At 49.0% G+C, this 16298-nt stretch overlaps 1 pseudogene; it reads right to left on the bottom strand.

Annotated features, from left to right (window-relative positions):
- Window positions 1-1804: 1804 nt before the first annotated feature.
- LOC144146258 (uncharacterized) lies at window positions 1805-3436 on the bottom strand (annotated as a pseudogene).
- Window positions 3437-16298: the final 12862 nt, after the last annotated feature.

Raw genomic sequence — 16298 nt, 5'->3', positions numbered from 1 at the left:
ACCCTTTTAAAGAACTGCTAAAGGAACGCCGCTGTTATTGGGCAACAAAACAACGAAAAAATAGAGAAAAAAAATGGCTGCACTCCACGCTGTGAAGGCAATTAGAAAACAAAGCTGCAAACGACACCCGCAACAATTGCCCATGCGACGCGTCACTTGAATTCACACACGGGGCTCTACAAAGCTTTGTAGAGCCACGTGTGTGAATTCAAGAGTAAACATTTTGTAAGCCGGGATCGACCTACAAATGGGGTTCGGTCGGCACCAGAATCCCGGGACGTTCGCCGCCGAGTCTGTGCACAAAGCAGCCGCGTCGGCGGATTGCCTCGAAAGCGCGTCATCCCTATTTCATATTTGCCGCGCTTTCGAGGCGCTTTTTCAAAGAAAGTGCTACGAGTTGTGCCGCGCCTCCGCCAGATGGCGCCACGGGTCCCGCGACCGAGAGAAGACGCAGTGAAACATCCCCCTCGCGAGGGGCACGATCAAATGCAGAGCATTTCCGGGGACGCACGACGTTAAGTAGTTTGCGTTACGTTAATGTTGTTGCACTCGTGGCAACTGCTGACGAGAGAGCGCTCGTCAGCGGTAATTTGAATGAGTCAACGATATAAGGCGCGTACGTAGCGTCCCATTCTGTGTCGGCTTTGTGGCGCAGTGGGTAGAGCACCATGTACATTGCGTTCCGCCCGCAGGGTTGAGGGATCGAAACCGGGCGCCGGATAGTATTTTTTTTTATATAGTAGGGAGGGGTGCGGTGCGGACTACGGACGTTAACGCGGGTGACATCGTGAGTTACTGAAATGCTCTGCATTTAAAACCAGCGATTTTGCTAGCCGTTACCTGGGATTCGCGGGGGCGGCGTCCCAAACGCAGCAGCAGCGTCAGCCACAGCCGGGCTAGAGCGGCGGACGCCACCGCTCTATCTCGGCCGTGCGTCGACAGAAAGGAAACGGAAAGGAGCGTCTTTCGAAAGGTGAGACATCGTAACCTAGCCATCTTGATGTGCTAGCTCGGGGCTGCAACACCGCGCGACACAAGCGCAGACACCGAAACAATTCGAAATGTGAGCTTAGTGATTCCCCTTTATACCGATTCAAACTAGTTAGTTTAGTAAGTTGGGTAATTGCGAGAAAGCTAAAAACTTTAATAGTCGCTATTTATCAGAACCAGTTGCTCCTTTCGCCTTTTGTATTACCTCTTAAAACACAACCGAATTGGTATTCACCAATTTAGAAAACGGAGTCTCATTCGTGACAAGCAGTGCGCAAAAGGTAGCGTTTCTCTAGCGGCCAGATGTCTGTATGTAGTCTCCACATTTTGTTTTCTCGCCCTGCAAACCAATCCTTAACGTATCTTTGCCGTACGACCACTTAATTCCGTCGGGTCCGGGTTTTACTCAGCAGGTGCTGTCGAACAAGTTAATTAAACCGTGCGAAGGGAGCGCACAATGGACGCGAAGCTGCGCCAAAACAGGCCCAGAACAACCGTTGTAAAGCAGACGAGAAGGCCGACAGAAGGGTCCCGCTGGTCCCGCCGACGCGGCCGCCGGGGTGAGCACGGGGAACGCTGCGTAATAGAGCTAATACCCTTAAATTAGCCGCGCCATCTACACTGTGCTCCGTGAGTGAAAAGCGCCCCCCCCCCCCACCCCCTCCTCCCCAGCCGCGTTGGGAGTTTCTTGTCGCGTACGCCACGACGGAACCGTAGGCTGGTAGAGGTAGAGAGGGGGAGAAAAATAACTTTTATTTGCACCAGTCTAAAATGACGAGGAAGAGGGCGTTAGCCTAGACACTCGTTCATCCGCCTAACCGTCGGCCGGAATCCCTTGTGAATCGGCGGCGGCCAAGGCGAGACCGATGACTTTGCGTTGCTCTTCTGCTTTGTGGTTGAGTAATAAAGTCTCCCTAGATTCCACATTTCTGTTCGGGTCGTTATAGGAAGGGCATGTCCAGACCATGCGGACTAGGTCTGCAATGCTATTGCAGTGAGTGCATCTAGGATTACATACTTCCGGATGCCATTTCCTGTACAGTTGAGGATTCGGAAACACCCCGGTTTGCAATTTCCTCCACTTAACTTCCTCTTTTTTGCTGAGCTGTTTATCCGCCGCTGGATAGGTATTGCGACCGAGCTTGTAATGAGAAATGATTTCCTGAAATGTCCTGAGCTCGTCGGAAGGGGTTCCTCGCGTGGAGGCGGTGAGTCAGCTGCGATCGACCGGAAAGTGAGAGCTCGGGCGGTCGCATGCGCCTCCTCGTTCCCCCACAGACCCTGGTGGGCCGGGCACCATATCAGTGAGATTTGCTCTGCTGGTACTTGACCTTCTCTGTGAATTTTGGCGGCTGCAGCAGAGACCCTGCCCATATCATAATTCTTAATGGCTGCCTTAGAGTCTAACAACCACCTTGTGCCGGTTTGTGCTATTGCTAGAGCAATAGCAACTTCCATTTTAGTTGCACTTGTGTTTTTGACGGTGCAGCACGAGACCGGGTCTCCACTCTCACGACCCACTACCGCTGTGTGTGCGGTCTTGTTAGTATCGTATTCGGCGGCGTCCGTGTAAAGTACTGCAGACTTCCCTCCAAATTTGGCCTGCAAGGCCACAGCCCTATTTTTTCGCCTGCCTTCGTGAAATGCCGGGTGCATGCTTTTAGACGGTATAATCATGAGCCTATTTCTAGTTGGTTTAGGTGTGGTATCAGTCTGCTTGGAGCACTGACAAGATTTGAACCCCAGGCTCTCCATGATTTTCCTTCCAGTTTTACTTCTTAAAAGTCCTTGGTGCTGCGACACCGTGGTGGCTTCTATGAGCTCATCCAGAGTGTTGGAGACACCTAGTTTTAGAACCCTTACCGTCGGGGTGTTCGGAGGAAGACCTAGTGAGGTATTGATCTCTTTCCTGAGTATGATTTCAATCTCTGATTTACTAAGTTTGAGGTAGGGGTCAACGAATAGCACACGACTTGTGACGAAAGCCTGAACCAACCTCAAAAGATTGGTCTCCTTCCTCCGCACATGCTTGTTATTAATGCGCTTAAGTAACCGGCACGTGTGGCTGGCACTCGCTTCAAGTCTCCTGATAGTTTCAAGCTTTCAGTGTTCTTTTCCCTTTTGTTTGTATGCGCAGCCCTGCGACTCTAATACTGTCTACCGTCGGAATGGCATTGCCATTCATCCGTAAAGCAATGTCGTAGCTATTGCAAGGGGGACTGTTCCATTTCCTCTTTTGAGATGGTGGAAAAAGAGCCTTTGATTTTTCTGCCGAGCATTTCAACCCAATTGGCTCAAGATATTTCTCTATTGTAATTATGGCCCTCTGAAGTGCGCTTTCAATTTGTCCGTCACTACCCCTGTTCACCAACGGCATCAAATCGTCCGCATATATGGTGTAATGCAGGTTTGTTATTTCATCCAGCAGCCCAGGAAGCTTGATCATCCCTACATTAAACATGGTCGGAGAGAGGCCGGCCCCTTGCGGTGTCCCTCTATTCCCTAATTTAATATTTTCGAGCGGCTGTCCTCCAAAGCTGATGGTCACAGGCCGATTCGAGAGAAAATTCCTTACGTAGTTATACGTCTTCACGCCTCTACGTTTAGCGCGTTATATAAGGCTTTCGAGTATTGCTGCGTGTTTCACATTATCAAAAGCCTTGGAGACGTCCAGTCACACAATTATCCTAGTATCATCACTCTTTTTGTCGATAACCTGCTCTTTCAGCTGCAGCATGACATCGCATACCGACAGGTGTGGCCTGAAGCCTATGCATAGTATCAGGATTCAGGTTTTGATCTTCTGTGAATCTACTCAGTGTAGTTTGGATTACGTGCTCCATCAATTTTCAAAAAAAAAAAAAAAAAACAGCCAGGGAAGAAGCTAATCTGTTCTTCCCTGGCTTCGGAATAAAAACCAGGTTCGCAGCTTTCCCCTCTTGCGGTATCTATCCCTTGTCCCAGCATTCTTGCATATGGGTTGTTCGATTACTAACGGAACCGTCGCCAAGATTCCTGAGCATCCTGTTGCTGATTTTATTCAGCCCGGCAGCCGTTTTGGTTCTGAGGAGCCCTCACTTCCGCGACCCTCATGGGACTGTCCAAATCCGGGTTTTCCGAGCCCGCGTAGTCAGGGAGACTCTCAACTCCAGCACAACTAAGGTATCGATCCCTAACCTTGGTTAACAGTTTCTTCGTCGGACCTTCATATTTATACACGAGCTTTTGAAGCTGCTGTCGAAGTAGAAAGCTTTGCTTTAAAATAACTCAATAGCCTAGGGTGTACGTTCCCTATTACAACTTGGATGAAAGACCGGGGTCTGTTTATAGCTTGGTCGACAGACTGCCGGCTCTGTTCTCGACCAGAGACAATTGATCACTGTTTCGTAAAATTGTCTTTGCCTAGGAGATTTTTCAGCGAACGCTCAGAAAGGACATGGATATCCCGCCTTTCTCAATCTGATTTCTGCCATTCGGCTATCCCGGTGAGCCACCCTATGACATGTTTGTGTTGGTTGGTTTGTGCAGTCTTTGGCGATGTCGCTTATGTGATAGGTATGCTGAGCCACCAAGATCAACAGTCATATTTCCGAGAAACTGTGGCATTTATTCATAGTACGTTTAATTCGCGCGAACAACCACCTGACTGGTTTCCTCTTAAACGCTCGTGTGTGTTTGCCTGAATTTTGATGTATCTGTGATTTTCTTAAAGGAGCATTGACACGAAAATTTTATGTTACACCTTTATTGCTTTTATCGATGCTTAATGGCCTGGCGAACCTGAAGCAGCACTTCAAATACTTCAACGCGCGATAGTTCATTACATTGAACGGCCTGAAAATCGTTTGTTTCAAATTCCCGCGCTTTCATCCCGAACGGCGCATATGACATAATCCCTGCCTGACCTCACCGCTTTGTGCGGGCGTCACCGGTAAGGTGGCCCCATTCTAGCCACCTTATCACCGGTGCCCGCTTGAGAGGGTGTTGCCAACACGTGTTGCGCCCGCTCGCCGCTCGTGGGGCCGCGCGCGTGAAGTGACGTCACGAATTTTTGATGAGCGCTGTCGCGTCACTTTTTTTGGCTTCACGGGGTGATGTCACGCTGATGTCCATTTGCTGAGTGCAGCTCCGCGCGCTGCTCCGTTGGCGCGATAAATGAGATCCAATTGAACTATATATGTTCTTCGCGTCGCAGGCCGCTCATATTTAAGCCAGGGTATTCTGTTGAGTGAAGGAAGCGAACTGTGCAATAATATTAACGCCGAAAAGTGGTGTCAGTGCTCCTTTAACTTCAGTGTATTCTTTTGTTTGCTCGACTGTGTAGTTCTCGTACTGTCATGTTTGAGCGTATTCTCCCATGTAATAAAGAAAAAACTCAATAGCCTCGGGGACAACCCCAATAAGACAAGCTCAAACACACACCTTGGACACTCCAGCTAGACTACACAAGAAAGGGGGGGATCTTGACACACCACCCCCTACTTTCTCTACATGTAACGTCATACTAGGCCAAGATCCCATCCTCTGGAAATGCACAACCATACACAAGAGATAGAATGCATTTAGCGGTAAAAGCGAGGTTAACCGAGCCATATCGCTTAGCATGCTACGCCATATGAAGGAACGAAACCATGAGTGCCTGAAAACTGAAATAAAGAAACAAACAAACAAACAAACAAACAAACAAACAAACAAACAAACAAACAAACAGACAAACAAACAAACAAACAAACAAACAAACAAACAAACAAACAAATAAATAAATAAATAATAAAACGAGGTGATGCGCACAAGTGTTCAAGCGCACTACAAACACACCTCACAAAGAATGGCTGCCCGCAACAAGCACCACCGAAGAACAAAGGCAGCTGGCGGCGTACATCAGGCAGCGGCTTGAAGACGTCACCAGAGGTCCTCTGGAATCTGGAATGTGAAGACTAAGCCGGTCTGCGTGCATATATTTAATAAAAGCTTCTCTCTCTCTCTCTCTCTCTCTCTCTCTCTCTCTCTCTCTCTCTCTCTCTCTCTCTCTCTCTCTCTCGCTCGCTCGCTCGGTTTTTGGGCGAACAGCTCGGGTTCAAGCCCCAGCAGTGCTGATATTTTTTTTTCGAAAGATCTGTGACTTTTTTTTACTGCAAAATGTCCTCTTAGCTCAATTTAGCGCTATGTTTTCGCAAACGTAAAAGGCAGTTTAGGAGTGGGGCGCAGCATATATCAACACGTTCAATTAGCGTTCTGCATCGCACCGGGAGTGCCTGGGTTGTATCTAACCTGAAAAGGAATACCGCGTTCCGGAGTAGAACAATAAAACTGTCGCATTTACGAAATCATTAAAAGTGCTTAAGCGGCCTCGAGGAGGACGACGGGGAGGAGGAATGACTGTTTCACCAGAGCGGAACGGCATCATTCGAGGTGCTTATGTCCAGATGACACCTCAGGGGGCACTTGAGCGGTTTTCGGTAGCAGGAGTGACCTGTTTGTCTTTGCAGCCGTGCTGTAGAGAAACACTGGGTGTACCAACAGAGCCTGACATAGCTACATTTGTTGGGAACACATGCCCAATTTTTACGGCGTGGAACCTCTCTTTCCCCGGCCTCTTCAGTGCCACAGCCGTTGGCACTTTGCTCATACATCCAAGGGATATGCAAATCGCCTCCCTGGTATCGTGCATGCGCTGAGTCATTCTGCCGACCTGTGCTCTGCTCAAAATGCCAAATATGTGGATCGGGGCAAATTGCCTTGCCAGGGTTCGAGAGAACGTCGCCGCTCGCGTGGGGAGGCTGCCGCTACGTTGGAGTTGCGGCTAAACATTCTTCAACACCCTCCGATCCAGCCGCGGCAGCGCGCCTTCGACGAAGGCGCGGATCACGCGTTGAGCCCAATTGATGCGGCGGCGGAAAAAGCAATTACCAAGCTTGAACAGCCTTCCCTTACTGACCCAGCTTTTGCTTCCGTTGTTTCAGCGGCTGTTGAGCCAGGGGTGTCTTCCGGTTGTCTCGAACGGTTGTGATTCAGCTGGCGCAGTATTTTCAGCCCGCCTCGCTCCTGTGTACGCTTCCACCAAAGTTATTCCAAGTTTAGTCCTACCCTAGTGCAGCCTGCCACTGGGTGTAGCCTGCCTACCACCCAGTCCCAGTCTGAGATGAGCCACAAACACTCCGCAAGTATAGGGACCGGGCGACCGTTGTATGGCACCACCGTCGTTTCACCGAACAGCGCCGCCCGTGGCGAACCGCTCGTCAGTGGAATGCTGGTGGTGGTCAGCGCAGCGTTGTTGTGCCTGGCTTTCTGTCATTCTGTTGTGGTGCGGCTTGCAAAGCGTAGATAACCACAAGGTCCTTTTTCAGATCGGTAAATCTTGAGCGTGGAGGTGGCCTTTACGAGGCATGCCGTGTGTGCGATTTACGCCCTGTTGCGGATATGGTAGTAGGGACCATAATGGTAGCATGACCGGTGATGGCGTCCGTTGGTCCGGAGTTGGGGCAAACATTGGGGCCGAGTTGGGCGAAGAAAGAAACTTTTGCACACATATTTACATAGCGTTTGACGGAGTGAACAGGGTTGTGCGCTCCTGCGAACACGAGATTAAATAACCAGGTTGGGTCCGCCCCCTTTCACCCTTCCTGCCGCTGCTTTTAGGAACGCACCAATCACGAGAATCCGTGGCACTGAAATTGACGTCCACACACTCACAAAGAGAAGGCACTTTGCCCCTCACGCAGGTCAGCGTCTGGTTGACTTCGGTGGTGCAATCTTCCTAAGGTCGAGGCCCTTAGGACCATCCCAGGTTGAAGCGACAGGAGGACGCCTGGGCCCGGTCGGCAATCCGGCATCGGGCGCACGTTGAATAGCAGCGTCTCGGACCCACAACAAAGAGGCTCCACGATGCGCGGATCGCAACTGAAGATTGCCGCCAAAAGAGCAATGCTGCACTACGTCTTTGTCAATCCCTCCGTGCAACATTCTCGCTCATTGTGACTTGCCTCGCCGGCGGGCGCTTAAAGGAGCCATGAAGACAAAATACAAGTTGGGTTTATTAGAAAGACTGCTTAGTCCCGATAACAATGATACCAATATCATCGCAATCTTCGAACAAATAACGGAGATATTAAAGAAAACGTGTGAAGCAGTCGCGACCCCCTAGCCACTTTTCCGCAACTTTTCTGTGACGTCACAGAACCTTGTTTGTGCGATTGGCGGCCGCCTAACTGACCTGGTGCGACGACACATGACTGAACGTCTGTAATGGGGCCTCTAGTTCCATTTGACGGCATCACTTGAATGCTAACGTGCAGTTAACGCACTGAAAATTATGTTTTATTGTTGGCCCGTGTGACGTCATTCTTGCTCATAACACGTCACTCTGGCGCAAAATTTGAAAGTTTTTAAACACTTCTTGCTTTTTTTCGTTAAAAAAACATCTTTTGTGGCTGTAATGGAGCTGAGTGAGATACTGAATCGTAGTTCTTTCAAATTAAACGAAGTTGTATTTTCTCTTCATGGCTCCTTTAAGTTCCCGTAAAGCCGCGGAAAGCGAGCCACGGCGTACAAGTTCATTGTCATTAGTGCGGTCGTTCTGAGATTCCCGATGGGTCCCCGCTTTTTTTGCGTAATAATGAAAACTTATTGCCGCTTCCATGCTATACATTCAACGCTGAGGAACCGAAGTACAGCGTACCACACTTGCCTGCGCCTTTCGTGCCCACATATGGCGCGAGAAAGGCACGAGGCGCGCCCACATTATGCATTCTCCCGGGCCACTCAGCGGAGCATCCACTATTGGCGGTGAGCGCGACCACGGGCGGCGCTGCGAAGCGCGTCTCTGTGACGTCGGCTTAGGGATTCTCGCATTTGTCGTCTGCTTCACTCGGGGTCACTCTCCCTGCTGTTTCTTTGCACTCGGTTGACGTCTGATGCTTATCTGAACCAGATTTCGCGTGAGCGTAACTTTTTATCATAATAACAGACTTAAAGTCGCATACACTAGCTCAACGCTTGAGTTAAAGTATAGTTTTGGATGCCGCTGCAGAAGAAACACTGCCGGTGTCGCCCCATATCCTTGCGAATCCGGTCCTGTGCGGAACGCGAGGAGTCGGAGCTAGGCGTCAGCTTCTGTATTAAGCAATCTTTCGAACAGCGGGAACAGCCAGCTGCTAGTAACCGGGAACAGCGAAAATACAAAACGAAAACAATTCCAGGCCTTCGGAGCTGTCGGCTATGGCAGAAGGCATTACGATTTCCCGGTAATCGTATGTAAGGTAAAACAGTTTTCGCAACTTTGCCGAACGCTCGAAAGCATTGTATCACATCACTTTACATTGTCATGCCACGAAAGTATGCCGACATGCACTACGGGCTGCAAGCACCATGGACTGAGTTCCAAATTACCCACTGTGTGTAGGCGCGTGTCGGTTTTTGTATGGAGGCATATTGAGCAGTATGGAGGTTTATTGTATGGAGGTATGGAGGTTTATTGAGCAAAACAAGTCACGTAGATGGTAAAGATACAGTAACACTATGTTTGTTCAGACCTGGACTGATATTTCCGTACATTTCGCACAGCCATATCTTCCAAATATTCAGATATGCGTTATATAAAAACCGCACTCCAGAGGAGGAGGAGTAAGAGGAGGAGGAGAAAACTTTATTTAACAGTAAAATCGAGCTGATTAGTGGGCTGTGCCCTCAGTCCAGGACAAGAGAGTAAGAATAATTTTTTCAATTCATATAACGCCATCCCGAGTAGGCCAGGATTTGTTCTTTACGCCTGGAGGGGTTGGAAAACAATAAAGAGCTGCTTGGAAATATTCATCGTTTTCGATTCTTGTAATATAAGTACGTATACTCTTTATTGCGTTCGTTAGCGAGTCATGTCATAATTGTTCGGATTGCGAGTTCCTTTGTTATGATAACGGTGGTTACGATAGAAATTCGGAGTACAAAAAGCCCCCTTCGTGTATTCTGGACAATCTGGACAACGCTGCCTGGGGTGCCATCGCGGTGGCGTAGCACAAGCCTTTTAATTGTATTTGAATGTGAATAAACAACGCACGCTCCGGATATGCCCCTTATTGCACGCAGCCATAACGAAAGCCAATTTGTGAAGGGAATGTATGCCATACAGCCTGAAGAATATATTCGTACCATTTTTGTGATCCTCCCAAACATCCCCAAACCTACTAATGAGATGTTTGTGATGGTGCAGAAAAATTATTGCGTTGGCACAAAAAAAAAACATTAATATTATGCAAGTCAACAACAACGAAAGAAATAGAAGGCAGCCGCTTTATTTCCTGCTGTGCGATGCGCTTGTAGGGGCCCGCTGCTTTGTACGTAGCATTGGACTGTTGAGTCTTTATAAGAGCATCTCAAAAATACTGTGGGGAAGCCTACGCATTTTGAATACTTATCGAGGAGCTCTGAGCGCTGAACCTTGCAAATAAGCTAGAAAGGACGAGTTACACACGATCTTCTAACCGATACCCTGAAGAAAGTTGTTCTCTCTCTCCTCGTGTGTTGCAAACTTGTGAAGGATACAGCTTGAAATTATTTAGGTCTGTCAGAAGCTGGCAAAAATAAGTGTATTACCGGAAATACGCATTTTAATGCACTAAAGCATCAAATAGGGTGGTTTTTTGCACAGGCACTGATACCCGTCACAAGCGGAGTGTAGCAGACGACAGCGGCGCGAGTCCCTAAGCCGACGTCAGATCCAGGGGGCGCCACTCAAACATCTCACCGCCAATAGCAGCACGACGCTGTCACCACCTACATGTCGATCTCGTGGCGAATCATGCAGTGGTTCTCAAATGAGGGTTCGCGGACCCCCCCAGGGGGCCCGCGAGAGCATTTGACGGGTCCGCGAAGCCTCCCATAAAACTCCCCCCCCCCCCCCCCCATTCCTTCCCGTTTTTTGCCCCCACTTGCTTGCAATGCGAAAAAAAGGTGGCTTCGCCGCATTACATGTGCGTTTAGTTTCTCCGCGTAGCACATATTCTAACATTTGCTTTTTGCACAACCCGCCAGCTATGAGAAGAAAAAGAAGACGTAGAAAAGGCAGCATGTAGGCATTTAAAAACACTTTTAGATTCGAGCAAATTGTTTAACATTATGAGGCTAATCGTCATTAATACCCAGAAGAAACGGTAGGAATTGGATAGGTGTGTGAACGACGTAAGCTGAAAGTGCGATTTGCTTGACGTTATGACACCGATCAACATATAGGGTTCCCAGGGGCAGTCATGGCTGAGAACCACTGATAAAGCATTGCAGAGGAGAGTTAGCGACCGTTCAACCACAGCCTAGTCAAATTCGTGTTCGCGCATATCTGCTCAGTGCCGCATCCACGCTCAGCTAGCTTACAATTAAATATGCTTAAAAAGCGCTGTACCGGACAAAAAAAAAGTTTTGCAAAAATATATTCGCCCAGTGTGTTTCGGTTCATGTCGCAATGTCGGTGACAATTAAGATGAAGTAAGTGCGCGCACTTCGGAAACAGATTAGCGTGAACACACATACACCATCTGCAAAATACCAGCGGCAAATACAGCCTAGAACATATTTAAAATCATATTTAAAGTGTGCGAAACGCAACCGAGCAGCCAGCGGAGGATCTCGCGCAATCGACATTCCCTGGATGATGTGTAAATAAACAACATCCAAACACGTCACGAGTTTGTGCTGGCCGCTTCCGCACTGCCGGCGTCTCTCGCCGACTCGCCATAAGGTCCCTAAAATTGCTCGCCACTCCGATCGGAGGGCGGAACTTTGCTTTCGAGCAACGAACCATCCGATCGTTGGCGGCGGCGGCGGCGGCGGCGGCGGCGGGATTTCGTTGGCTTATCGGGCAGCTGGCCGCGACTAAGTTCTACAGTGATTCCAGGCACTTTATTTTTATTGCTTTTAACACGAAAGTGTTTTACTCCCGGATAGACGATTTCGCTGACGTCATATCCGTCACGGAAGTGACGCCTGTACAACAAAGCAAGCGGCCTGTAAAGGGTGCACCCCTGCACACAGGTCTTCTTGCGGGGAAACAGCCTTTAGTATTAATGACTATTCACAAGAAGTATTCACGAAATGATGTGGTATGCGTGGTCTGCGGAAAAGAAACAGAAACTATGCGGAACAGTGTTAGAATGCGATGGTATCCATCGAAAGCTACATGAGGGAAATATTCGGCTCCCAGAAGCCCTGGGATTTAAGGGTAGCACAGAGGAAGTTAACTTCAAGGCTGTCGAGGCGACGAAAAGATTAGAATGCTGGTGCACGAAAAGCAGATAGGGGAATATTGCCTAGGACAGCTACCACCTGTAACAGGAAAAAAAAAAGTATTTTGTGCTTGCCCTAAGCAGCGCTAGTATTAAACCGAAAGTATAAAACATTGGTATATTAGTCCTTTTTGGTAAGATGACACGTCATCACCACGCCACAAAGGGGAAACCAATAGCAATCATCATCATCACCAGTACACGTACGTTATACTTAGGGTTGTTCGTTTTCACGTTTTATATTTTGACACGAAAGTGTTTTATGCCGCGATACCCCAAGATTTCACTGACGTCATATCCGTCACGGAAATGACACCGGTACACATTTGCCGAAGCGACCCGCCAGCAGGACGTCGCTCGCCAAGCACACCCACAAGACAGCCGCCGACCCGCAAATCATACTCAGCTGCAGATTTTGCTGCATATTTCGCTTTCGTGTTTTACTGATTCCTATGACAGATGAATCAACCGCAGATTTTTTTATTACACTGGACGCGAAAACGCGCCGGGGACACGACGAAAAGCGCCCTGAGCGAGCCGCACGGTCGCTGCGCAGGCCAACGCGGCCACGGCCGCAAAGTGGCGCAGGCCGGCGCAGGTAGCTCGATAGATGGCTTGTTACCGCTGCACGGAATGGAACTCAAGACCCAAACAAGGCGAGAAAGGAGTTAATGATGCAATGGCGGATTGCATTAAAAATCGTCATCTGCACCGCTTACGAGAGCGGCAGTCGAATAACCGCCGCAGTGTTACGCTTGTCACATCATTAGGCGGACCTGTAGGCAGACCGACCGGCTGCTCCCAACGCGCGTCTCCCCACCCATTGTCTCGAGTGGCGCGCGTCTAGCCGCGGCAGCAATTTGCACTCGCAGTGCCTGCGTCACGTCTGCAGCCGTTTTTTTAATTATGCAGCTGACGAGATCAGTACGTAGGGGCATTCGCAGAAACTGCCGGGGACGCGCAATCGAGTGCTACGGCAGCTCTGCTCTGTGATATCCGTCCGATGGTCACGTGGACAGCTTTGTTTATCAAAACCTCACGTTTCGCGGCACGTGCGCTGAAACAGAAACTGCGACTGGCTGCATTAAAAACGTCTCTAAATAAACAACCATCGCACGGTGAAGCAGATGATGTTTCCACACGTGATAAGTAGGTCATTCTACTTATCACAACAAAAAGCCAAGATGCAAAATTTTTTAGATGCGACGCTGAGAGGAGCATCTCTTGCCGGCGGCCCTGTCCGGCGTCCGTCGTCGTCGGCGTCCGCATAGCTGCGTCTCTCCTCCGCTCACCCCCTCTCCTCTCGCCGTGATAGCGCGCCCTTTCCCCCAACATCTGTGGCACGCGCAGTGCGGCGCGCTCTCACTCCGCCGGTGGGCGGCGCTGCGCGCGGCGCAAGCGCCCTCTCTCTCCTTCGGGCGCGCTGCCCACCGACCGGAGAGACCGGCCGGAGTGCCGCGCTCCGGCCGGTCTCTCAGTCGACGGTCGTCCGCGCTACGCTTGCTCTCTCTCTCGCATTACCCGACGATTGCTCACGCAATTCGAGTAATCGACCCAACGGAAACGCACAATGGAACCCCTTTCAGCGTCGCATCACACCAGGGTTCCCGCGAGGGGAGGTGGGCGTAATTTTTGTCAGTGCCCCTTTTTAAGTAGACCATTTCCTGCACAAGAAGCACATTTTTCTCTTCCAACCTTTACTTCCGATTTTTTTACAAATTCTCTCTTGTGATTATGCACTCTTTCTTCATTCAACTCCTTATTTTTCTGATTTACAGTTTCTTGAATCCGGTGCATTAGCCCTCCTTACACCCGATTCCTGGCCAATCCCCCCACGTGGGTATGTGCCGTGTGGCAAGGAACATACGAATGACTGGTGCGCAACTGAAGTAACGCAACTTTTTTCTTCACGAGTACTGCCTGCGCTGTGCTAACGTGCTACGTGCTTAGTAGTGGTAGGTACAAAGTCTTTGAAACCTTCCGATGCATTGCTTAAAAATGAGCTGTCCTGCACCCTTCTGCCAACACCCAACACTGACCCGAGTGCCTTCTCTGTCAATGTTGCTGGCTCTTTTTTGAGCAGAGAATGGCGCATGGCCACTCTTCCAGTTGCACTTTACCACACGTGTATGAAAGCGTCACTCACTCAGCAAGTTTTAGTCCACAAAGCGAAATGTAACAATGTCTAAACCTGCGACGTTGTGGTGGCAGTTCCGACATGGGCGCATATTGAAGTCAGTGTCATTCGAGGCAAGCAATTGTGTTCGCAATGCCCCAAGTTTCTACGCAGGCAACCCCCGAAGCTCTCCTTGGTTGCCCAGTTTGGCGATCTCTGCTGGAAGCTAACGGACGACACCAAAGATGAAGGTTCGGGTGCTTCCATTACCACCTGCCGCTCAGTGGCTAAGACATTCTGCTGCTGAGCACGGGGTCGCGGGTTCGATTCCCGGCCGCGGCGGCCGCTTTCCTGGTGGAAATGAGAAGCAAAAACGCCAGTGCGTACAAGATTTCGGCGCACGTTAAAGATCCCCAGGCCGTCAAAATTAATGCGGAGACCTCCACTACGGCGCACCTCATCGCCTGTGTTGTGTCGGCGCATTAAATCCTACAACCAATCAATCAATCAATCCATCATTGCAAAGAGCATCTGAGTTCCGCCCAGGCAAACAGTAATTACTGATTATTGCACACATAGGTGGTTAATTTGACTAGCCAAGTGGGAAATGTGAGAACAGTGTGGACACACTATGGTTTGTCTACGCAGCGCATTTTGTCTTGCTTGGAATTCTTGCCGGTCTTTTCCTTCTTTAGCTTAGAAGCATGAAAAAAAATGGCGACTGAACTCAACCATGGAAACAGGCCTATGCGATCAGTGAATTTCCTGTTGAATTTTTTTTTTTTTTGGATTGGGACAGGAGTGTCCGTAAATGCACCCCGCCAGCTACAAAAGCTCGTTGTGCCACGTGAACTCTGCTCAAGCGTCATTCTATTCTCCATTGTGCAGTTTAGTAGAAATAATATTCTGGCGATGTGCTTTGTGCTGTAGTCTCTTGAACATTGAGTAGTGCATGGCACACCGTCCAGCTTTGCGCATGTTGCTGGAGAATGCATGGCGGGAGTTTTGAACGGCTAAATACACTTGTTGCGTTTAGCACCATCTCAAACCTACATTGGCCCTGTCGTGAAATTGGCTAAAAAATGTACTTCCTAATGAAATTTGTTCACTATATCCTGCAACGGGCAAGTTTTACCGGAGTTTTAAACAGTGGTTTCTTTTAGGACTTCCAAAAGAAATTACGATCCGCTCGGTATATCCATTATTTAATTATAGCCCATCTCGTTACAATGAGATTTAACTGTAGATGCTAGCTTCAAGGAAGCTTCCCTCTGTATTATGACAGGGCAGCACCTGTTATCTCACACTGGGGCACATAACCTTTAGCACGGCAATTTTATTGTACAGCCATTCTGTCGTTTTTTTAATCTATAGCAACTTTAGCAATTTTAATGTATAGCAGGATTTAATTCCAGTATGTAAAACAAATTTATCAAAGTAGAATTATTCAGGGTGTCTACCAAGCCGACATTTTCGAATTCTTGGAATTTTTCCCTGAGTACTTTTGCTAAATTCCCTTAGTGGCACTAACCATGGCACCATGTTGCAAGATGCTGTCACTTCCTAAAAGGCATGTTATAAAAAAGAAACATAATACAGGTTAAATGGTAATGAGTAACATTTCATTCAGAAAGAAAACACAATGTAATGTTTAGTAGAGTTCAGTGAATAGATGGTATTCGTTGAAAAGTTTAGCGGTCAATTTCTTCGCTTGGCAACACTGAAAACAGCCACAGACATGGCCGATGTGCCATGGACATGGACAAGTACCGCCATCCCGCGGAGCCCGACGTAACGAGTGACGGCGCACTCACATGGTTGCATGGAGAAGAGGGGTGCCTTATCAGGGGGCCGTGCGCACAATGTCGCCTAGCAACAGACGTTTCGCCACAGATATGGCGGCGCACTCGCATTGTTGCCTG

This window comes from Haemaphysalis longicornis, unplaced genomic scaffold (assembly GCF_048455015.1).
Source record: "Haemaphysalis longicornis isolate Haplotype H1 unplaced genomic scaffold, Haemaphysalis longicornis Haplotype H1 scaffold_7, whole genome shotgun sequence".
In the NCBI taxonomy this organism is placed as follows: Eukaryota; Metazoa; Arthropoda; class Arachnida; order Ixodida; family Ixodidae; genus Haemaphysalis; species Haemaphysalis longicornis.
Note: the sequence above shows the minus strand (reverse complement) of the source record. Positions and strands in the feature narration are given on the sequence as shown.